This window comes from Tyto alba, unplaced genomic scaffold (assembly GCF_018691265.1).
Source record: "Tyto alba isolate M040663 unplaced genomic scaffold, T.alba_DEE_v4.0 Super-Scaffold_6, whole genome shotgun sequence".
In the NCBI taxonomy this organism is placed as follows: Eukaryota; Metazoa; Chordata; class Aves; order Strigiformes; family Tytonidae; genus Tyto; species Tyto alba.
The window spans coordinates 9,151,440-9,175,704 of record NW_024881327.1 but is presented as its reverse complement, the minus strand read 5'-3'; the positions used below and the strand labels follow the sequence as shown (position 1 = coordinate 9,175,704).

The 24,265-nt window shown below is 40.2% G+C and overlaps 1 protein-coding gene across 7 annotated transcripts in view; it reads right to left on the bottom strand.

Moving 5' to 3' along the window:
- Positions 1 to 24,265, bottom strand: part of FBXW7 (F-box and WD repeat domain containing 7) — a 191,462-nt gene that overhangs the window by 117,077 nt on the left and 50,120 nt on the right. The window contains exon 1 of one of the 7 annotated variants that reach the window (XM_042807633.1): positions 22,841 to 22,859. The exons of 4 other annotated variants lie outside the window; for them this stretch is intronic. The gene's annotated coding sequence lies outside the window, so the exon portion shown is untranslated. Of the gene's footprint in view, positions 1 to 4,610; positions 4,632 to 22,840; positions 22,860 to 24,265 lie in introns of those variants that run through there. 2 more of the 7 variants (XM_042807638.1, XM_042807635.1) reach the window with 2 other exon arrangements.

Genomic DNA, 24,265 nt, shown 5'->3' with positions numbered 1-24,265 from the left:
TGTTCTAAAAGAACAAGGAGTAATATATACTTTATGAATAATGCCTATCTGTCCACAGTCCCAATTCATATCTTATTAAATGTTCAGCTGTGTACATTCAATCAGATCTTGTGCAGTATCCGCTGGGCAATATTGTCTCCACTCTGAATACCGTATTTTCAAAGATGAACTCCAAATCATGTACTTTTTTCCAGAGCTAGTCAATGAACTCGTTAAATGCATTTACATCAACATCTGATACAGAGACTTTGACCTGCACTTTTTTCCTTTTAATAAAAAGGCAAGAAATATAAAGAGAAACAGAATAGCAGCATTTGCCAGACTTGCTGAAATCTGTTAATACATTGGTTTGTCTGCATTTTCAGCATCTTCAGCAGTAGAAATGTATAAGTAAAACAAGGCCTCATACTATCAGGACACAGCAGAACAAATTCCTCTTCCTCGTGTCTCACTTAAAAGCAAAAACACTATGGTCTCCACATGGTATTAAAAAAAAAAAAAAAAAAAAAAAAAAAAAAAAAAAAAAAAAAAAAGGCAAATGCCTTCTTGTTAACCTCATGTCTCCAGAACACTGCCTACCACACTTTGGTTCCTAAGTGTTATGTTCTCTGTGTCACCGAGAAGCTTTCCGGCAATAGATCCACAATCTGACCTTGCAGAACAACAAGGCACTTGCTGACAAACAGCATGCAAGATTGCCAGGTCTGAAGGAAGATGATATCCCAACCTGTCTAAAAGAATCTGGCCCAGGCCCAAAGAGACTCTTAGCAGGCTCCACAGGAGAAATGGAAATGGTTGCAATTATTGTTATTGATTTAATGCCCTTAAAATGGCTGAGAATCTTATTTCAGTAACTGATTAAGCAGTATGGTTCAGCAGCACGGCATTTGACTAACAACCTATGGAAACCTAAATTTGCTTGGCCAAACTATTTCTGGGACCAAGAAAATTTTTTGTATCTGCACAACCAGAAGTGAAAGTAGGTGCCCAAATAAGAACGTAAGGTGTCCTACGATATTAATGTCAGGCAGGCATTCAATCTTTCTTTCAAATCCTATGAAGCCATCAATTTTAAATATTCAGTGTTTCTGCTCTACAGCAGTTTCCTACTACAGAAAGATGGTGTGGCTACAAGCAATAAAAAGGGCTGGGAGTCCAATGCAGGAAAGCACTGACCACAGCTATGGTGAAAATATAAATTATTTACCTGAATAAATTATTTACCTGAACTACCAACTAAAAGAGATACTGATACAGCCTGTACAAACAGAAACAACCTTAAAATTTGAATTTGGGATCATAATTTGAATGGATAAAAATATGCTATAGAGAGATACTCTTTTTGGCAACATTTAAGATGCTGTTACTGCTCTGCCACAGGGTATTTTCAGTGGAGCTTCACCAAAGTCAACTCAGTGCCCTCTAACCCATTCCAGACAAAATTAGGCAAGTCAACTTAAACTCACCAGTTTCCTCTAACTCATATGATATTGCTGGCACTGGATTAAGAATGATTGATGTGTTGTAAAGACAGCAGACATTACACCTTTCCAGCAGAGAGCAGGTAACAGCTAGGGACCAATTAATATCTTACAGCACTACAAAATAAACACGCATAAACTTAGCGCTACACTCTTCAATAAAAGCAAGCCATGCTTCATGGCCAGCATTATGGATCTAAATGTGACTGTTGTCAGAAGTCTCACCGAACCACTGGCTTGCCAGAGTTGGCATGCATGAGCCACCGTTTCTCACGCCTATGTGGAGAGGCGTGCAGGGCTGGGACAGTTTCTTTGCAACAGTGACCCCATCACACAGTGGCAGCTGAGAAGAGGAGGAGGCCCCGATCTTATTGCCTCGATCCACCTGTACTGCGGGCCAGTCTACATTCCTGACTTTTCAAGGGCATTGTCGGTGCAGATTCATGTAGGTGAAGAGTAATCACTATCCCTCCTGGACAGCAGTGCTAAACAGCATCAGCTTTATTGATCCAACACAGACTGCACTACTCCCCATCCAAACCTGGTGCCTTCCCTTGCGGCTACATCAGGTTTAGAGCGTTTCGCAAAGGTCGGCTGCCATGCTGCACTGCGGATCTTGGAGACCAGCACGTTTCTGAAGCCAGGAGATGAAGCTGCTCAGGCCCCAGTGAAGTGTGTGTTGATGTTCAGAGGGAAAGACTCGCCAGATTGCTGGTAACAAGCGGAAATCCAAAGCAGCTGAGATGGTACAGTCTGAGCTCTGGATTCTACAAACAGAGCTCTGGACACACTGAACAGCCAAGGCACATTGCTGGGTCGGTTGTTTATTTTCTAACAGAGAAAAGTTGTTCAAGAAAAAGACTTATAAAATAACTGACTGATTTAAACCAAATTTTGAGGCCATTATCCAACTAATTCAGAATGTGTTTTTTTCACTACCATGTAAGAGTGATGTGTGGAACAGTCCAGCTGCTAAGAGTTGTATTTCATTACAACCGTTTCTACTGATAGAACGCCAAATTGGATGACTTTCTGAATAATATGTTGGTTGTCGGTAGCAAGAGCACCATCAAAACCAGGGCGTCTATATTTCTACTTACTGGAAAACCTGGCTGTTAGGTTATGTCCTATGACAGGCATAGCCTGAAGCCTGCAAATGGACCTTACAGTAACCATTCTCACTGCAGCAGCCCAAAAAGGCTTTTAGTAGCTGTAAGGCTCTCTCACTAAATAGCTTGACTTTTCAAAAGGTCCAGTCTTCCATCAAGGAAAACAGAATATAGTACAAACCATGCTGGCAATGTGATGCCCAAGTCATCCTCCATGGCCTTCAAGTCTGAGACTGTCTTAATTTTTCTTATACTCTACATGTAGGCTTCCATGTTCTCAGAGATAAGGCTGATTAACAAATGGTACCATTCTGTCCAACGTTCAGAAATCACTTTTTGGTCGCCAGGACATAGGAGTCAGCTATTTGCTCACCAGGAACAATGATTGGGTATAAATTGTAAAATGATACAAAACACTCAGTTGAACTTTCTAAACTATTTACATTTCCACTCCTATGATTTCGACACCTGGGAAATATCCAGCACATATATTTTCCTTCTCCAATAAGAATCCTGGAAATAAATTGGGCTCTAAGAAATGCTTTCACTTCCCCGTGACATTACTCACAAATTTTTATCAAAGCCTGGCAAGAACGTATTTTCTACTTGTAACAGTGCAGGGCTCACGTACTGAAATCCACTCCCATGGAGTTCACAGCCATTCTCAAAGTTAACACAGGGAAATGGCACCAATGGGATCCACAGATCTGCACTTACTCCTCAGACAGTAGTGAGATCAAACATACATTTCCAAGACACCTGATCTTCATGGGTGGGCATTGAGCTGAAAGCCCCCAAGCTCTTTCAGGTGCTCCTGGTATCTTGTTTCAATATGCGAAATAACTACTTTGACACTGAGGGCACCCACAGTTTCAGGACCATGGCTGATCTCAGAAGCAGCTCCTGCACTCAATGTTGACTTCTCTGTTGAGGAACTGACCATTTTAAAATCACTAGTCAGTGTAAATTTAGGCAGTTGTGGTTCCTTTTGGAACCTCTGGTCTAAAGCCACTTTTTACAGACTGCCCAAATACAGTCTTGCATTCCTTGATTTTTGAGTCTGCACGTGAGAAAAAAAAAAAAAAAGCAGCCTGCTGTACATCTGGCTTGGGAGGTGGAAGTGGCCCAGAGCGCAACATCTGCCACACTCAGCACTAGGGCTCACCAGAAAGCAGATTTGGAGCTGTCTGTTTTAAAGGACTTGGTACAAGAGGACAGGAGAAGGCAACGTAAGTCTATTCAGTCCCAAATGATAAATTTACAAGACAGAATGCATTCAGGAAACTTTTCCTGAAGAGTCTTAACATCTGGAAAAGGCTTGATTCACAGTAGCAGGACTGGGTCTGCCACTGGTGAAGGAACAGAGATTGCATGATGAGTGCTCCATCATTTATACCCCAAAACAGAAATATTAAGCAGCTCAGATGCAGGCACCATCCATCAACAAGAAATGGTTGACTTATTAGAAATCACATTACCAACCTCAAGAAAGCATGAGATTTTTATGAGCTTGCACAGAAATTCTCCTAGTTATGCAACAAAACTTTGTGGTACCTCCTTGAAAAATTAAAGAAAGATTCAGCAGGTTTTCTAGCAGGACTTTTCCAACGTATAACAAATCAACTTCAAAAGTCTGACAGCAGGTTTTTTTACAGATATTTCTGAAAGATTATTTAGTTGGTCTTTTTCGTATTTAGTTGTGTGCACACAGCTCCAGTGGAAATTGAAATATTAGATGAACTTTTTATAGCCAGAGATATACTAAGATTAAAACAAGCATCATAGGGAAATCTTAGCTCACTGAATTAAGAGACAAAATGCAACAAAGCACTCATATATTAAAAAAAAAAGTTAAGAATTGTTAAGGACTGGCAGCTAAAAGAAAGCAAGTGCTCAGCAAGCTCCCCAGCACACTTATTCTGCACAAGATTTCTTTTGCTTTCAAAGTAGACTTCCTGACACACTAAAATAAGCTATTTAAAGAAACTTTCAGAAAGAATAGGCATGTAGACAGACATACATACGCTCTTCCTGAGGCATGGCTCAGCCCCCCACGCCCGACCTGCTTATCACTGCATCCAACCAGATCTCCTGGCGTACCTGCGCACATAAGCATCACTAATCCGCTTCAGTCAGAATGAGCCAGGTTAGCTTACAAGTTTAAATTCTCAGCTAAGCAGATTCGTATTGCCAGAAATAGATTAGGAAGCACTCACACGAGCAGTTCCACAAACAGATTAGAGACGCAAACAATCTCCTTCAGCAGGGGGACAGGACGGGCAGCACGCAGCTCTAACCTGTGATCCGCCCAGCTGAACCTGAACTGAATGTCCACTGCAGCCCAGCAACATCCACCTGGGAAATTAGTAAGAGCTCACTTTGGATTCAGAGTCTGTTCTGTTTCACAGCTTCCCCATACAGATCAGAAAAAGTGAACCAAAAATACCAAACCTAGTCTTTACAAAGCAGCTGGCATCTACAGCCACATAACACACACCTCAGAAATCCCAAGAACTGTACAGGTGATAGTCAGATACAAAGTGCTACCACTTATTTAAGCAGAGAAGAAGCTGTAAATGCAATTAAAATGTTAAATATTTTCCAAGGGACAAAATTATTTGTTATTTTTGTTTGATAAATAAATGAGGAAAAGAGTACGAATCAACTGGAAATGCCAGAAAGATCCTATCTCACTACCCTAATTCATGGGCTTCCTGTTTCTTTTCCAGTCACTTTCATAAGTGAGCATCCTGAGAAAGCTCATGAGGACAGAAAATTTCACAGGAAAAAAAAAGCAACTCCATGCATATATCCAGATGGCAAACTCACCACAAAATTTACTAATTGGCCACAGTGCTTTGCTCCCAACTTTATTCTCAAGTTTTAAAAGATTATTTTAAAACTTCCTTAAGTTGTTAAAATAACCTCAGAAGTTTAACAAAATATAAGCCAAGTCTGCAAATACTCTGAAAGCGCAAGCAAAGATATCACCAATCCCTTCATCAGTGGCCTCAAGGAGCCACGCCATGCCAGGGCATATACATTCCACAACTGGAACTATGAAAAAGGGTCTTTCTAAAGGTAAAGGATTTAGTGGTTTTGCACTTAGAACATCCCTCAAGGAACTGAATATCATCAAGGAGTTTCCCACCCTTTTTGTGTGTGTTTTTTTAAAACAAAGCCAGAATGTGTGGGAGAGATTAGAAGGTAAGATACTTCATGAAGATGCGATAAATTTAACATGATTGAAGAATTAAGAATTTCTACAAAATACAGTACCATTGTTCAGGAGTACATGCTGCTCTTATCAAATTCTCATCAATAAGCAGCAATAGGAAAGACCACAACTGAGCATAGAAACAGCTATAGACTTTCAATAGTCACAGATGTTGTAATGAAGTAGAAGAAATAAAACACAGGTTAATCTACACCAACTGAATCTCTTCTGTTCTGATAGCAGCAGTGCCATACACTGTTTCAAAAGCGATCTGGAATCAGCCAGCCATTAACACAAAACCCCCCAAAATCAACACCTGTAAATCATGCATTTGTTAGTAGTTCATAAAGGACTTGTTACTGCAAGTTTACAAGGTGGGATGAGAAGTCCAGAATATCTGAAGATTCTCTGTTTATTCTGAAAAGTCCCCGCAGTTGGTTTTGAGCATTCATTTATTTGCTTATCTAATGACCACACACTTAGCAACTGTATGCTTCAGTAGCAATCAAAGACAGAAAGGGTAGTGAAAGATAGTAACAAAGTGGCCTGTAAGAGCTCCACCCTATCTTTTGAAAGAAAATCTGAGGGGGAAGACAGACTGATGTATCTTTCCAATTGTTAACATATCCTACAAAAGGCTCTAGGAAATTAATCTATCCCCGCTTGTTCACATATTACATTTACCATTTCCACTATACAATACTCCATGTCTGAAATGCTCAGTACCGCTCCGCAGCCTCAGTGCACTTCTGAAAAGTCTGTTTGAGTCCTTAGGATCTGCAGGACTAGATGCTTCTTAACATGCACGCATCACCTTCAAATTAGTTACTAGTAAATATGAAATCTAAATGCAGGTGCTTTCATTTGCCCATCACAGGGCAAATCCTTTCTGCAAGTACAGGTTTGACAAATACCAACTAGGATCTCCCACCGCTCAATACACACGTACCTCTCCAGAGAGAATGAGCCAAGTGGCTCTTGTACAGCAGAGTCCATCACTGATGATGTTTAAGGACAGTATTTGCTCAACAGATTTCACAAATCTCAGACCGAGAAGAGAAAGAATACATAAAATCAAGATATACAGTTAGTTGCTTGCAGTGGGATAGATATGCTGCTTATAAGTTCCTCCACTACTGTTTAAGGAAATTAGAAGCAGTAACACAGGAAAGTGGGACTTGATGAAAACACAGAAAAATTGTGGTTTTGGAAAGAAATTGGAAGGTAAAGTTAGAAGCTGTATGTCACAACAGAACATATTCCAAGCAGATGTGGCAGCATAAAATAGAAGTGAAGTAAGCATAAAGGGACAGCAAGGGAACAAAATGTGAAGAGTAGAATAAATTATACAATATAAGGTCTCAGACGAATTATAGATAATTCATTACTAGATATAGAGTAAACAGGATCAGATCTGTTCAGTGCCTGTAGCCAAGGAAGTGCATTATTGATCTACTGTATTATGCAGGGCTTGGAAAAAGACGACTCAAGAGTAAGTGTTCCAGCATATCAATTTTTATATTTAGTAACAGCTGAAACAAGCAGAAATGGACACTTCATAACATTAGTACTGGCGTGTTTATTTTATGCTTTAAGATAAATTGGCTTTGTGCACCCAGAAGAGGAACACTGTCATAAAGTCCAATAACTCAATTTCTTAATTTAATAATATTTAAAGCTTCTCTAACAATGGAGATGAAGGGAGTCCAGGCAGCATCATCCTTGCAGCACATTACTGACACTCTTAGGACAAGACTTTCATAATGGAAACTAACAGTTAAGATGTTAAACCAGTCAGCCAGTGAAGTTCACTAACTAGACTTATTAATGTCTAAAGTAGCTGCAGTGTTTAGAAGCAAGTATCTTCAAAAAGCCTTCATCTCTCTGAACTCCTTTTATTTGACATACCCAATACATGCTTGTGTAAATCTGTGTACAATCCTGAAATGTAAAGGCTGCTAAAGCATAGCCCGAGTTTCACATCATGTGGAAGCTGCAAAAGTCTGTTCACCTTTTCATGGGACTTTTAGCAAGAGCCAAGTTATTTAGAGCTGGTATGACAGGTATACAACAGGATCCAACGAGAGTTATTGATCAAGTAAATGAGCAAAAACAAATTCAAGACTAGGTTACAAACAGGCCCTCTCATTGTGACTAGTAGAGACAAAAATTTTATCTTGGGACAGCAATTGATTTCAAAGAATTAAAAAACATGAAGTATCAAAATAATGCTGTTCTGAATTCTACCTGAGAAACTGCAAAGACTGTACTACAATCCTTGCACGAAAATGAAATCCAGTGTTCTGTTTGTGATATATTTTGCCTGATACCAGAAGATGTTTGGCAGCCATCAGCACAATCATTAATATAAACCAACTAAAGAGAAGACAAAAATCTTCATGTATTGGCAGTACTTGCCTATATTTACAGTTGTAGTAAGTTTTACTGTAGAAAATAGTGGATTTGTGGTTCTAGGAATATCAATCCTGCTACTGTGACAGATGATCTGTCAAGATACAATAACCACTGTACTCTCATACGTTAAAGAAGCAGCCTAAATTTATACAGCAGTAGCACCCGCCCTCGTCAGGATCAAGGACATCTTAAAAGGCCATTTAAGAACTTGCTTTTTAAAACAAAAAGTATAATTGCATTCGAACGGCATGAGTAAATGCACAAAATATGTTATTAGGGAGTAGAAGCGGCTAAATAAGGTGAAAAAATACCAGTGTGTCCTTACTGTTCCCTCCTCAAAAACCTATGCCAGCTACAACTGCAAGTGAAGTTTGATGCCATCTGTCACCTAATTATAATCCTATAATACATGTCATCAGGACATTTACCATAGCCACTCTGCAAGTGATGGCACAAGATTTAAGTACTCAACTACCTACGCTTTCCTGCTCATGGAACCAGCCACAAACATCTGTAAAACTGCATGTGCTAATTTCAGATGCAATGGATAAAATAAACTGATAACAGTTAGACAGCCAATGAACTGCCATCACCTTTTTATTTCTCAACTATTTCCACAAGCAAGTACTTGTTGCATGATGCATTATTTTCTACAGTTCCTACACTCAGAATTTTAATTCTGAGAGTCAGAGATCAACTACACACATTGATATAGCATCCACTTCATCCAGTATGCAGAGATCTAGCATACATAAGAGATTTTAAGTGTGCTTCTTACATTAGCAGACAAGAGAGGACATTAAGAGTCTGTTAAGTTACAAGAATCCGATGCCATTGGCTTTTAGCACTTCTGTAACCCACCATTCCACAAACAGCCACTCTGCGCTAACACAGAGTGAGACAGCCTCATCAACTGACTTGTAGAGAAATCAAATCCTGTGCCCACTTGCTGCTACTGGCACATTCAGTACATCAAATGACAGCTGAAGTGCTTGGTACTTATTAAGACTTTGTTGTGAGAACTTCCATGTTTTATCCTGAACTTGGATGGATCTATATAATAAAGTTTACATTGACTTAAAAGTATACAAAATCCCTGAAAATGTCCTGATTGAATTCTTTCCAGAGGCTCTCCACTCCCTTAGCTCTACTCTACCTGTTTTACAGTCTGCTTTTATGTTTAATTTTCCCTGTACTTGTAGAGTCTGAAAAAAGTATCGGATTCTTCTCTGTTCAAGAAGAGATGAAACTTAGCCACCCGTAACAAAGCTGAGGATAAATAATAGCTGTTAGAAAATGCCAGACTACCCTGCTGAGTATTGGCTGACCAGGGCCTTTGCATAAAAGCACTCACCTCTCTAATGGAAAACAATGTCTGCTCTACACTAGATTCCTCTTACTCTTAATGTACCATCTCCTCCCTTTACTCAGATGCGATGCAACAACTGAAGCACAAGATCTGGCTTAGTGTGTTTAGAGAAAGCATAGTCACTGTCATAAAATGAACTAATGTCTCTAATATATCAATACACATTTTGTATCTTTGCTCTCTCAGAACAGGGTTCACGGCTGGTTTCTGTTTGATCGTAGTGGGGGCATTGTTTTGTTTGGGGCTTTTTTTAGATGCCATGCGACCATAAAGGATCTGAACCATTACAAAACCCAAGTGATTTTTGCTACCCTTACTGGCCACTGAGTCAATGTATCAGCTCAAAACCATTAAATGTAATTTCCAACAAAAATCACTATGCTTCTTTGCCTACCTTTTTTCCACATATAGAAAGCTGTTATTTTGCTTTATTTACAAAAGTAAAGGTCCACAAGAAACTTGGAAGTGGAGTACTACTGGGGAAAAAAAAAAAAAAAATCTTTTCATGTAAACAACTAGCATTACAGACTAGCTAAAGGATTAATGTTATATGTTGCATAAAACAGGATTGAGGAAGCCTTTAATTTGAAACTGAAACATAAAAACCCATTATGTTGTTCATAAAGATGCCTCTTCCTTAAGTTTGTCCACAGTGGAAGCTACAATCACCAGATGGCCAGAAACTTCTCAGTCTGGGAAACATTACTCCACATTTCTAATAAGAATCAAACTGAGAAGTGGCAATTTTTTGTCTCTTCAGGATGGCAATTATCCTTACGTGCAGTACTCTTTTTTCCCCCAGAATCCTGTGGGTTCAGTAGCTCTACAAAGATGAAGTACAGCAAAACCATGTTAACTACTCATTCTGTTAAAGAAAAAAGTGCCAGATGTGCAAAATATTAAGCGAGATACACAAAGTACTTAAAAAATTAACCTACATACAGGCATCAGTGCTCCCATCTGATCATAAGAAATTTTTAAAGGAAAAGCTACTAACATATAGGTACACATAGTGAAGATAAAAACATCTTGGTTACAAAAATGGAATGAGAGAACAGTTTAGACCAATCATACTTGTGAAACTTAACATGTTTGTAACTGCCAGTTGTTGCTGTTTTCTTGAGCTCCAAACCAAAAATTGACATAAAATCAACTGCAAGCAGATATATAGAGACATATATATATTTAAAATAAATAGATTAATAAATAAAATTGAGCTTCAAGTGGGCATGAGAAGCACACAGAATCTATCCATATTACTCACTTGAATTAGGTTGAGTGGCTTGCCAATTCATGTTGTGTTTCAAAGTCAGCTAGCACACCACACTGATGCCCTGCACTGACTTAGCAATACGATTTGACATCTTTAATTGCTCATGTTATGCAAGGTATCTTTCTAAGTAGAAAAAAGGATTAGTGATCAATCTATCATCACTAAATTATGACTGAAAATTAGAAGTTGTTACTGCTTTAAGAGAAATAAATTACAGTACTGCTTTCCCAGCTCCTGTACTATCCCTCAGTCCATGTTGTCTGTTCCCTTTTTTCCTCAATTTATGCCACCTAACCAAATCCTGCTCAAGAAAAATATTTTGTTGTCACTACATATATTGTGAGAGATTGCTGTGGCTGTGGGTGGAAAACAGATGGAAAATGCTTTGGTATACATTAAGTTAGAACATGTTCGGAAAGCCTCTTCTACTCTCCATTCTGAATCGCCAGTATGGGCATAGGCATTTGGAGGAAGAAAAGGTGTAATCTGCATCCTTTGGGGAGACTGGGGGCATTGGGGAAGGTACAAACTGACTATTACTGACAACTATGCATCTGGGAGGCAGCACAGTGGGAAGTGGAAAAGAAACAATGGAAGTGATCAAGCAAGCAGATGGAGCCAAAAAGCTTGGGGAAAAAAAAAAAAAAAAATCAAGTGACAGCTGCATTAGTTGGCCCACAGTCCCCAACGGTTGGCAAAGACGCTACACATGTACTTGTGAAAATGTGGTTCAAAAGAAACTGAAGCAATAAGGTCCATCTTTATAGAAAGAAGAGGCTACAGAGACCATTTTGTTTAAAAGCATTCAAAAGATAGAAATCAGATCTGATTTTTATCCCAACTCCAGATGTGAGAATTTAGGTGAGTTGCTATCTTCCTTGTGTCTTATTTCTCCACCTACATGAAGTAGGAATCACATTTTTAAGGTACCTGGAAAGCCCATACAAATGTTTTGCCAACTTTCGGTCAGTTGAGACCTAACTTTTCTTTGTGCTTTTCCCACAAAGAAAATACTATATGAAGAAAATGTGATCTAGTGGGAAGACAGCTGAATACAGTCTGAGGAGACTTGGTTTCCATGCTCAGATTTGCCAGGGGCCTGAAGAGAGACCTTCAGCCTCTTCACTTTCAGAGTCTGTCTGCCCATTTATAGAGTGAGGTTTATTACATATACTTCCCTGCAAAAGGGCTTTGAAAAAGTGAAAGGTCAATCAAGAGCATTATTGCCTTGTCAGTCCAACTTCTTCCTGCATGCGCATGACAACAAACTCTTACATACCTATTTTTGCCCTCAGGGCCTATTGACATGCCCACAGAATGCAAACAAGGTGTATTTAGTGAGGTGTTTTTCCACTCTCATTATTCAGTGGAATTTTCCAGGGTATATTTTATTGTACATATTTGCTAGGTTACTCAATGCTATGGTATGTGTGTACGTTTTGTAGTCAACTGCTTTATCTTAGCAACAAACATACGTTGAAAGAGTGATTTTGTCTCCCTTCTGCAGAGAGGCCTGCACAGACTTCAGCAAGGTCAGCTACGCTGAACTTAACTGCGATACTAACTTCCCGTGAAATCCAGACTTGTACATCCTCCTGAAAAATATGCTTCCTCCTGGAAAATATGCTAGGGCACATGGAAAATAAGGAGGTGATTGGTGACAGCCAACATAGCTTCACTAAGGGCACATCATGCCTGACAAATTTGGTGGCCTTCTCTGATGGGGTTACAGTGCTGGTGGGTAAGGGGAGACTAACTGATGTTATCTACCTGAACTTATGAAAAGCATATGACACTGTTCCCCATGACATCCTTGTCTCTAAATTGAGAATACATGGATTTGATGGCTGGATCATTCAGTGGATAAGGAATTGGCTGGATGGTCGCACTCAAAGAGCTGCAGTCAATGGCTTGATGTCCAAGTGTTTCACATCTTTGTTGGCAACACGGACAGCGGGACGGAGCGCTCCCTCAGCCAGTTTGCCGACGAGCCCGAGCTGTGCGGTGCGGCCGACAGGCGGGAGGGCAGGGATGGCATCCAGAGGGGCCGGGACAGGCTGGAGAGGGGGGGCTGTGCGAACCTCATGGAGTTCAACAAGGCCAAGGGCGAGGTCCTGCCCAGGGGTGGGGGCAATCCCAAACACAAATCCAGGCTGGGAGAGGGGTGGCTGGAGAGCAGCCCCAAGGAGAAGGGACTTGGGGGTGTCGGTGGGTGGAAAACTGACTGTGAGCCAGCAATGTGCGCTAGCAGCCCAGAACCCACCCGTGTCCTGGGCTGCATCAAGAGCAGCGTGGGCAGCAGGGCCAGGGAGGGGGTTCTCCCCCTCTGCTCTGCTCTCAGGAGACCCCCCTGCAGTGCTGGGGCCAGCTCGGGGGCCCCCAACATCAGAAGGACACGGAGCTGCTCGAGTGGGTCCAGAGGAGGGACACAAAGATGCTGGGGGGGCTGGAGCAGCTCCCCTGGGAGGCCAGGCTGAGAGAGTTGGGGGGGTTCAGCCTGGAGAAGAGAAGGCTCCGGGGAGACCTTACAGTGGCTTCCCAGTGCTTAAAGGGGGGGACAGGGAAGGTGGGGAGGGACTCTTGATCAGGGAGTGTGGGGATAGAACAAGGGGTAAAGGTTTTAAACTGAAAGAGGGAAGATTCAGATTAGATATCAAGCAGAAATCCTTCCCTGTGCGGGGGGTGAGGCGCTGGCCCAGGGTGCCCAGAGCAGCTGTGGGTGCCCCCTCCCTGGAAGGGTTCAAGGCCAGGTTGGACGGGGCTGGGAGCCCCCTGGGCTGGGGGAAGGGGGCCCTGCCCGGGGCAGGGGGGTGGGACTAGATGGTCTTTAAGGTCCCTTCCAACACAAACCATTCTGTGATTCTGTGATCTACAGCAACGTCAGAGTTCAAAGCACAGCTACTCTACAATTCTTACTCTTCAAATTCAATTTTTTAAGCACTAGACCTCTTCCCTCTTCTTTATGCTTGTTGCACCCATTGCCACTTGCCTGTATTGATTATGTTTCTTTTTCCTATAGCATCTTCCCATCCCAGGAAGGCCCAATGACCAGGGTAACACCTAGCCCTACAGCAAAAATAAAGCAAAAAAGTCAAAAGATCGTAAGCTCTGTATGTCAGGCTCAGTTAGATGAGACATGAGAAACACACATGTGCACATTATCAGAGCGAAACTTGATGAGAGAGATTTAAACCAGCATTTCTTTCTCCTCAGTACAGCATTCTAACAAGACAGCACAAAATAAGAGAAGGGATGAGGACTCTAGCCCGTCATTAGGATATCAGCTAGGAGGGAAAGCTGTGTTTTAGTCCTGCTCTTTCTGTGTAGATGTCAAATTTCTGAGGGACACCTGGAAATAAGCAAGGAGAAGATTCTGGTACTTGGGCATCTCTTCTCCAAACTCAGGGCAAAATACACTAAGTCTGCAAAACCATATTCCTTCTTGCTTCCTTTCCCCCTCATTCTTGATCATACAGTGGCCTACACACTGCGACAGATCTGGAAGATGGCCCCACCCAAACAATTTCTCAGTACTCTTCTAGAAAAGGGAGGAATGTGTATTTACACCGTTGCAGGATGAGGAAGAAACTGAGCAGCCCAGCCTTGAGTGCTCTAGCCATTATACTTTCATGCAAAGGGTAGGCACTATCACTAACACCATTCTGGAAAAAAAGAAGTCCTCCTCATTTAGATTCCCATCATCAGGGAATAGCTCTGTGCTCTGGATCATGAGCCAGAAGAGCTATCTAATGCACAGCCATTTCCAACAGCCTCAGCCTGCAATATCAGAAACATTCTTTTACAGTAGTAACTTTATGTTTCTAAAATAAGGAGAAAAATACCCCTCTGCACACATTACTTTCTTAAGTGGGACCAAACATTTGGTAAGTATACATATAGCAAATACAACACAACGAGAATGAAAGATGATTCTCTCAGTTAGATCCTCCCCAGAGCAACTGCAGGTTTGAGAGAAGGGAAAGGGAAGGAGGGGGGGAAACCAAGACAAAGAGGCAGCAGGTTCAGGAGCTACTGTAGATCCCTTAAAGATGCCCAGAGAAATGGAGCAATGAATTCTGCTGCATTTTAGATGCTCAATGACAGTACCTCAAATAAGAAAAAAGCCTTAAAAAAGAAACAAATTAAAATACTAGTTGCAAGCACACATAAAGAGTGTCTGTGTAAAAGAGGTTATAACCTTTCATTAATTCAGATTCATCTGAATAGTTTTTAATATAGTGAACTCGTACTGACTCATCCTGAAAGCTAAGATCTTGCTATGATTTACCTTAAAGCAATTTTTTATTGTCAGTATTAAGTTGCTGATAAAAATAAGGGATTTAAAATGTAAGTGCTGACACAACCCAAACTACAGAGTTCTGCACAGCATAGTGGCATAGCTATAATTAAAAAGACAGCCTACATCAAGTAAAAAGCTTCACTGCAAACCTTTTTAGTGGATCAATACAATATCCTCAGTGACATCTCAATAGGGAGGATAAAGGAAAAAAAGAGGCTTCTTATGGAATTAAGAAAAATTATATGTATTAATAAAAAAAAAATATATATTTTGAAGCCTGTGGAGAACAATTTGTTAAATTTACAGTCTGATTCTACTATTATCCACAAAGCATAACATACCAATATCCAAGTTGTTTGTTTCTCTATTTTTCTTGAACTACAGTATAACCGCTAAGATAGTTAAGGCAACAGATAAAATGCTACTAAAACTGGAATAAAAACCGTGGTGGGGATATGATTGTTTGAAAGCCAAAGAACAGAAGCTTTAAAAAATGTGTAAGAAAAAAAGTCTTTGCAGTCACTTTACCAAAACAGTGAGAAGAGGATAGCATTTCAGCTTATGATGATATATTTTTAAGCAACTAGAAGTGTTGCAAGAATGACCAGAATGGTTCTTACTGCATCAGCTTTACTCTTGATGTATCCCTGAATACCATCTACTGAGGCTGAAAGTCAACAAGCTCTAAGTCACAGCACCAAGTCCCAAAGAGTAAAGTCTGGTGCTTAGCAAAATTAAAACTCATTCACAGGAACAGCAGGAACATTAAGCTATCAGTAGGTAGGAAGACTCTTGGAGGGCCTTTCAAACCAGCCAAACCAAGCACATGTGTTCCTTTTTGCTCCAGTGATATTACTGCTCAAGAATCTGAAGATCTCCATTGCTGTGATACATTTCACTCTCCATGGTTCACTGCTATCTTGTGTAGTTTAATGAGTAAAAAGCAACTTGGGACAGGGGGAAGTTATTACGGTTGTATATGAGAAGTTGGTTTTATTAAAATTAGCAATATTGAATTTGAACCCCAGAATCTTATAGTCTTTAATACTATTAACGGAGTTGTCTGTGTTTTAATCCCATTTGTAGGACAGTGATAATACTCAAATCAAGACTTGAGATGTCAGCCTGTTGAGATGAAAAAAACTCTACCACTCTGGTAAACTGTCCCAATTAGGACTTTTGGGAAATCTCATTTATTTCTGAAATTGATATTTTTTAATTCAGCTTTGAGCAAGAAGACATTGCAATGGTTTTGCTATCTTTTATATTGCTGCTGTTCTGATAATGACAACACTGATGGCAGTAATAGCATTTTTTACCACAAAAGATTATTGTTTACTGGGTTGTCATCATTTTTCCTGTTTTCTCAACAGCAGGAAAGAAATTATGTGCTGCTGTTTTAAAAAAAGTGAAAGAGATAAACCACTTTAGCTTGACAAAGACCAAGGAAAATTGAAATACTAATATAAAAAGGAATCTTTAAAGAATTAATATATGACAGTGCAACAAATACTGGGTTAGGGCTTTGTGGTACAGAACAGTCTGCATCAAAGGAACGAGCAGTATGATTTAGCTCTGAATACTGTTACAGTTGAACCTCAAACTCAGGGTTACAGCATGGGTGCAATCCTGTGCTGTGCTATGCAGATGGTCTGACTAGATAATCATAATGGTTCCTCTGACCTTAAAAAATCTATTTGTCCTTTCTCCCTCTGCTCAGTTCCTCAGCGTAGTCTCGTTTCCCACACACAGAAGGCCTCCTTCCTCTCAGTTCTGCACCCTCGCCACCATCTCCTCATTCAAACAACACCAAGGAAGGTTCTCTGCTTCCTGATTATTCAGAAGAAAAGGCCTGTTGCTATTTAAATTTTTTCCTTGGGGCATTCATTTTACCCTCTCTGCCCTTCTGGTTACAGGAAGACATCTTTTCTGAACACGTAACATCACGTCCCTCCAGTCTCTCCCCCATAAATCTGCAAAACACATTCACTGTTAATCTGCAAGACACTTTCACTGTTAATCTGCTGGCAGACAGAACAACCCACCTATGTTGAGAAGGACCAGTTTAAAACAAACAAAAAACCCCCCCACATAAATCAACATTCATTCATAAAAATCACAAGCCACCATACTCTTGAGATTCAGTGAAGTCTTCTCTCACCTTATAATTACACTGACCTCTTAAACCAGAAAGCAGACTTAAGATAGCACAACTGAAGAAGCTCCAAAAAATGCCTGTCTGATCATTCAGCTGACATACTTCATGCCATTGCTACGTGACACATTACTTGGTTTTCTTGTGCCACACACAAAATATGGGAAGTAGATATCTCAACAGGAAACAGAAGTTAGGAACTTTCAGTCTTCAGCATCTGTACAACGTAATATTTATACGTGAAAATCCATTTACACGAAGAATTAATCTTAAATATACTAAAGGTCCTGACCTAAACCAAGGCATAATTGTGCTTTTTTTAATGGATATATATAGATTTATATTTTCTCTTCATTCTACCAAAAGAAGCCTTTGATTTTTATTTTTTTTTAAACATTATTCTTAGCAGAGATAAATTTAGCCATGTGGGAGTTACCAGGTTCCTATCTAAAATGCAGAATTATGATCACAAATTTTATTTCTGAGAGAATGAAGTCTGACATTCAGATCCCATGATAAGTTTCCAATTACATCAATTTGGAGGATAGCAGGAAACAAACAGGAAAAACACAAATCCCAAGTATAACCTGAATATTATCTGCAAAAGCAAAAAACAAAACTGTGATTCAGCAGCTGTGTAAGATTAATACATACACGGATAATAGGAACAGTACCTTACAGCAAGGTTTTCCACCCTCCAGTAAAATCCTGGCCTGTTTTTAGTTCCTTATAACTTACTGCTTCTTCCCTTAGTATCCCATCTTTAGCTTCCTCAAGTCTTCCTCCAGTTTCATGCAAGACTCTTATTTTTAGTTTGGGTTTGTTTTTTTTTTTTTTTTAATATTTCTTCTTCTCCGCTACTGGTACTTTTCCAATTTGAGAGGAGGGCTAAACATAGAAGAATACAGCCATCTACATTCTTATAAAGTCACAGAATCACCGAACGGTTTGGGTTGGAAGGGACCTTAAAGACCATCCAGTCCCACTCCCCTGCCCCGGGCAGGGCCCCCTTCCCCCAGCCCAGGGGGCTCCCAGCCCCGTCCAACCTGGCCTTGAACCCTTCCAGGGAGGGGGCAGCCACAGCTGCTCTGGGCACCCTAGGCCAGTGTCTCACCCCCCGCACAGGGGAGAAGCATGTCTGACTGTTCCTACTGAAATCACCAGGAAGCGAAGGGAAGCTGTTAATCAATCTGGTCAATTCCTCATCACCTGGTACAGAAGCCCTCAACTGATCTGAAAAGTCAGGAAGGGTGAGAAAACCAGTTTAGAAGATCATTATATTTTGTCTTTAGCTACACAGGCATTCACAAAGAGCAAAGTGCTTACTGCAGACTATTGGAGAGATTTTCACTTCACAGTTCTGCATTAGAAAAAGATTTTGCTTGTTGCCAATATCCCAACCCTATTATACGAGTTAAGATCACTAGAAATAACCTAGTTACATTGCTCCCAGTCATGCAAAATTTCACTCATTTTCTAGCCTCGACCCTTCTCACCCCAATTAAACACCCCCAACCATGGTGCAGACAGCAAGCATCCCAGGTAACGACCTGACCCCCAGAACTGCTCCCCTCTCGGCCACTCTCTCCCCGAAACCATCTGCTCCTCGGAGCGAGCGCTTCCCAAGTGAAAGCCAAGCCCCCGCCTGCCCTGCCACAGACCAGCTGGGGAGGCTGAGCTGCTTCTGCTTCCAGTGGAGACTGATGATGCCGTTACAATTTATGTTTTCTACTGATGACGCCATTGCAACATATGTTTTCCATGTCCAACTCTTTGTTAAGTGCTACCCATATCACTCTCACGCTAAATCAGAATGGAATGAGTGTCTACGCTCCACTTCCATAATACAGAGAAAATATCAGAACTTCTCAAACAAAGGACTGAGCTATTTTGAAAGTGTTACAGAGTGATTTTTTTTCACTTATTTTTTGCAAAGGGATCAGTAAGCAGAACAATGGGGTTTCTCCTATTGGTAACAAGCATTCGCAAACTGGTAATACTTCCAGTTCCCCTAGATGCTAGCTAGTACGGTTATGCAAAACAGCACATCCATACAAAAACCTACTACTATCCCGTTTCAGCAAAATCAAATTAAACTAGACTGGTTAAAAATCAAAGTCCTTCCAGGAAACATCATTTTGTCAGTATTTCTCTGGGAAGCACGTCTAAGAGTTCTATTAAAGCAGGTAAAAAGTATATTAGCAGCATTGATTTTTTATAAAAATCGATATAATTCTCACATGCGTTTTTTTTTTTTTTAAATAAAGGGATTTCATTTGTTAGAAGATTCCTTTCGCTGACACTTTGGGAGACACTTGAAACATACAACATTTTAAGCCTACAGATTCATCCCACTAAATGATGTGTACAATTAAATCAATTTTGGCAAATGCTGAGGCTTAATTACCAAGGTTAATTTTCAACAGTCAACATACCACTTAAGATAGAGCCAGTTTCTTTGCAACTCTAATATAGGTTTTTACTGTAATGTTTAGCCTGATGTTTCACACACTCAAAGTTTTGTTCTCGTGACAATTTCTTTAGAAAACAAACCCTTTTCAGGGCTATTGTAGCGGCTACCACTGCAAATATCTTCTGGCTGAATAATAAGACAGAAACTCTCGTTTTAAATCTGGCAAAGCGCTGGCTTTTGTTAACTGGAGCAGCACTGCAGTGCCAGGACCTGAAGCAACACGCTGCACGTAAGGACGAGCTGCCCGGGAGTCGGGAGCCGAAAGCGGGGTGCGGCGGGAGGCCACGGGCAGCGGCACCTCGAGCTGCGGGGCCCAAGAGTCGCCAACACCCGCTGGAGCCACTTCCACAAACCTCCAGCTGAGCTTTCAGACTGCTACATCCAATTTCAACAATACTGATCCTACGATTCAATTCGTTCCGTTACACCTTCCGCTCCCTCAGCGCAGCGGTGCTCCCACAGCACCTATTATCAGTATTTACTACCATTTCAGTAACGTATCACTCCCAACAGAAAGGCCCTTTTCTCTTTCCTGCCCTAGCTATGGTTTCACGGAGTTGTATGTTTCGCAGTGCAGTTTTGCGCACAAAACACTACTATTTTACAAAAAGAGCCTATTTTCCATCTTCTCTGAAAAATGCAATTCTTTCCAACTATTTTCCACAGTAATTTACAAAATTTTCCTCTCGAACTTCAGGAAATAATTCACTAGCTCTTTATCATTGTGTTTAGAATCACAAAATACACCAGATCACATTAACTTTCTTGCAAATGCTTTTATAACATACAACATTATGGTGGCAAAATTCCCATGCAGTATAAACTAACCTTGAGAAAGATGTATAAAAACAAAGTAAAAGCAAACTACTTAAGCTTGTCTTTCTCATCAAGTTAACTCCTTTAAGTGAAAGTGATTTTTAATTATTCTCTGTCTTAAACTAATAGTTGCGTTTCCTATTGCCTGTTAAGGCAATTTAAAGTAAATAGGTGAAACACTGCAAGATTGTTGCCACGCCACACACCTTTTTTAAAGTCAAATCACCGAACTCAGTAATCACTAAGTAAATCCTGGAACCCAAGCTCAGTGAAGTGCTACCCCCTACCACCATCACCACCTTTGGACACTACTCCTCTTCAGGTTCAAAAAACACGCTTGGGTTCATTCTGCTACTCCAACACAATGACCAGTTCTTTCAGACTGAGAAAACGTACTGTATTCTGGAGAAATGGGAATTGGGGTTTCTTTCCACATGTATAAATTGGTGAGATAGAAACCTATTTCTCCAAAGGGACTCATGCTTATTTCACAATGTAAAAAAACCAAACAACAAACAAACAAAAAAAAAACCAAACAAACCAACCAACAAACCCAAACCAAACAGCTGAGAAGAATATTAATGTCAAGCAATACACTACATGAACAAACGAGGAAATAGTACTGTATTCTCCTCATTAGGAAAAAGGTGTGACAAATTAAACGAGCGAGAGTCAATTTTCTTTTAGTTACCTTCTCTGAGGTATAAATGGAAAACAAAATTAAATTCTATTGGTTTATATCAAATGTTTCTTGCTCACTGATTTTTATCAAGTGAAAACTGGCCGAAAGTTCTTAACTTTTTAGTTTAGTTTAATCATTATTAGGTTCAACAATTTCAAATCCAGCCACCTTGATTTACTTTGGGCCACTTAAATTACTGTATATATGATCACTTGGGAAATTGTTATGTATTTGATCTTAGCTATTAGTTATTTAATCGCCTTTTGTGCACAGCATACCAATGTCCTCAGGCCAAAGTGAGTGTCATGCTCTAAGCTCCAGCATAGTGAAGTTATCTTTTGACTGTTTCTTACTTCAAGGTCCATGCGAGACTCTTCTACTCCCCAATGCAATTTTTTCCCTCACCAGTTTTCACTCCAAAATAGGCACAACAGTTAAAAGCCATTTTTAATAAATCCACGGGGAGGGGGGGGTTGTTTTTAGGTTTTCATTCTTGTATGATATGGCACATATCAGTGACAAGCACTCAAAAGGGCATGTTTTTTCTTGCACAATAATGGATGAAGAATTTAAGATGTTCTTGAAAGTGGAAAGAATTAGGTAAAAACTATTAATAACCACTTTTAACAAACTCTGTTCTCATACTACTGTCCAGTTAAACTGGAGAAGAATGGTGCACTGGATATCTTAAAAGCTCTAAGAGTTTAACAACACATTTAAATTTTATCAGCCTAAGACAGATTGGTCCAAAAGGTAGACCCAATTAAGCTCCCCAACTTAATTCACTGGATCACAGCTCCTAATGACTTTTTCTACAGTAAAATCCATATTCTGATATGGAATATTTTTTGTTTAGTTTGGTTTGGTTTGTTTTCCCATTAAAGCCAGATTTCTGCTTTCAAAGCATAATATATTAACAGAAAAATAAAACATTTCATATCAATCCACAAAGAATTGTTGTATACTCTCCTCTAGAAACAGACTTAGATTGTGTTTAGCATGGACCAAATTCTCAGGAAATGCATAAAGCACATGTGTTAAACGTGTTTTAAGTGGCCATCAGGAAAGGGGATAAGTTGACATACACAAAGTTGACTTAAGACACTTTTCAATTCTACACAGAACAAATTTTACAAAGAATCTAGAATCTGAAGAGTCAGTATTTAAAAAAATTCAATGAATTTCCAATGTTATTGGAGAATACAGCTAGAGAAGTTTTTATTCTGACAAATGAGATGTTACATCTTTGAGCATCTAGCAGTTTCAGAGCAACTCGAGGCTGCAATCAAAACATCCATTAGTGCTCCACGTTTCAGAACAAGCAAGCAAGTGGTTGTCAGTGCAGCCAGTAAATCACCTGATCCTATTACAAAATCAATTACTGCAGCACATTTCTATTGCTACACAACCTGATAATGGCAAAATGATATTGGATAGCTACTGCAAGGTCAAGAAAACTGCTAAGAACATCTGAAATTTGTCTTTTTATCATGTAAGTCCAAATTATACAGCATCCTTTTAATGGTATAGTTAAAATTTAAAATAGTTACCTTCTTTGGCTGATTGAGACATTCAATGGATAGTCTCTGCAACTGCTCTGATGTATGACTGCAAGATAGAAGATTGGAGCAGCAGGTCGAACAGCCCAGCCTCTTCATTAAAGAAGAAATAATGCTGCAGCCACAGCCACACATTGACTTGCTCATCAGAGTTTATTCTTAAAGAAATTAGGACCGGTACTGTCCCATAAACACTCAAAATTGGCCAGCTGCCTCATTCTGCAGCTCCCTGGCTGAAAGTAAGACTGTTAAACAGAAAGGAAAAAAGAGCAAAAAAAGTGTTTCTCAAAAAAATGTCAGCCAGTCTCACCAGCAAGTAATACCTTGCATTTAAAAATGTGTACGTTTTTCCTTCTGCTCCTCTTTGCACAGTAGGCTGCTTTGAAAAGACAAGCTGTCTGTCTACCAGAGGAGTAAATTCAGGGATGGCAATCTCTCCAAACTGCTTGCTGACTATTCCTTCTGTGGCTCTTGTCACTTCAAGTCTGTTTTACCCTCCCAGCAGCACAGCCTATCCAGCCTGGGCCCCGGCCAGAGGAGGCTACGCCAGCAGCCAACAGCCGAGAGCCCCACCCCACGCAGCCCCACGCGCTCGCCCACAGCATCCTCTGCTCGCCCACAGCATCCTCCGCGCCGGCAAGGGCCTCCGCTCCTCACAGCCACGGCACAGAGCAGGTTATCGCACACGGTCAGAGCTGCCAACCTTTTGTAACACCTCTGCTTGAAAAGGACCTTCCAATTACACAGGAGAATGACAAGACCTGTCTGACTGCTACACTCTGAGACTGCCTATTGCAGTGTCTGGGAGGAAAAAAAAAAAAAAAAAAAAAAAAAACTCGAAACACAAAAAGTCTCCCTGAAAAGTCAGAACGCGTGAGAAAAATACTACCCAGCTCTACCAGATCCTGAAATAAGAATGGCTGCTACAAAGCTAAGTGAGAACAACACTAGGAAAAGCCAACAAATTTTTAAACCTGGGAAGAAACAAGCATGAGAAAATTTATAGTAGAATGTCCAAAGGTACCACAACCACCTCTCAGAGGAACTTAGAGGCAGATCGTATAAGCAGCTTTAATAAAGTCTTTGAGGAGCCCTTCGCTCTGAGAAAAACACAAAAAAGGCAAAACTAATTCAAATGAGCAGCCAGGCATAAACAGGTCTTCTAACCTTTAAAAAGAAGTATACTGAGCTCAAAACATTGAATACCTCTCTAATTTAACACATGAAAGCAACATACTGCTGGTAACTGTTTTCTCATTTGCAAGAGATGCTAACGCAGTAACTATGTATTTCTTTTTCCTGTCCATAGGAAAAAAGACCTGAAGTAATATTGTAAAAAGCTCACTGTAATTGATTTAAGATGGTATACAATACTCTTTCTGAAAGTAGAAGGTCTCACATTAAAACAACTGCTTA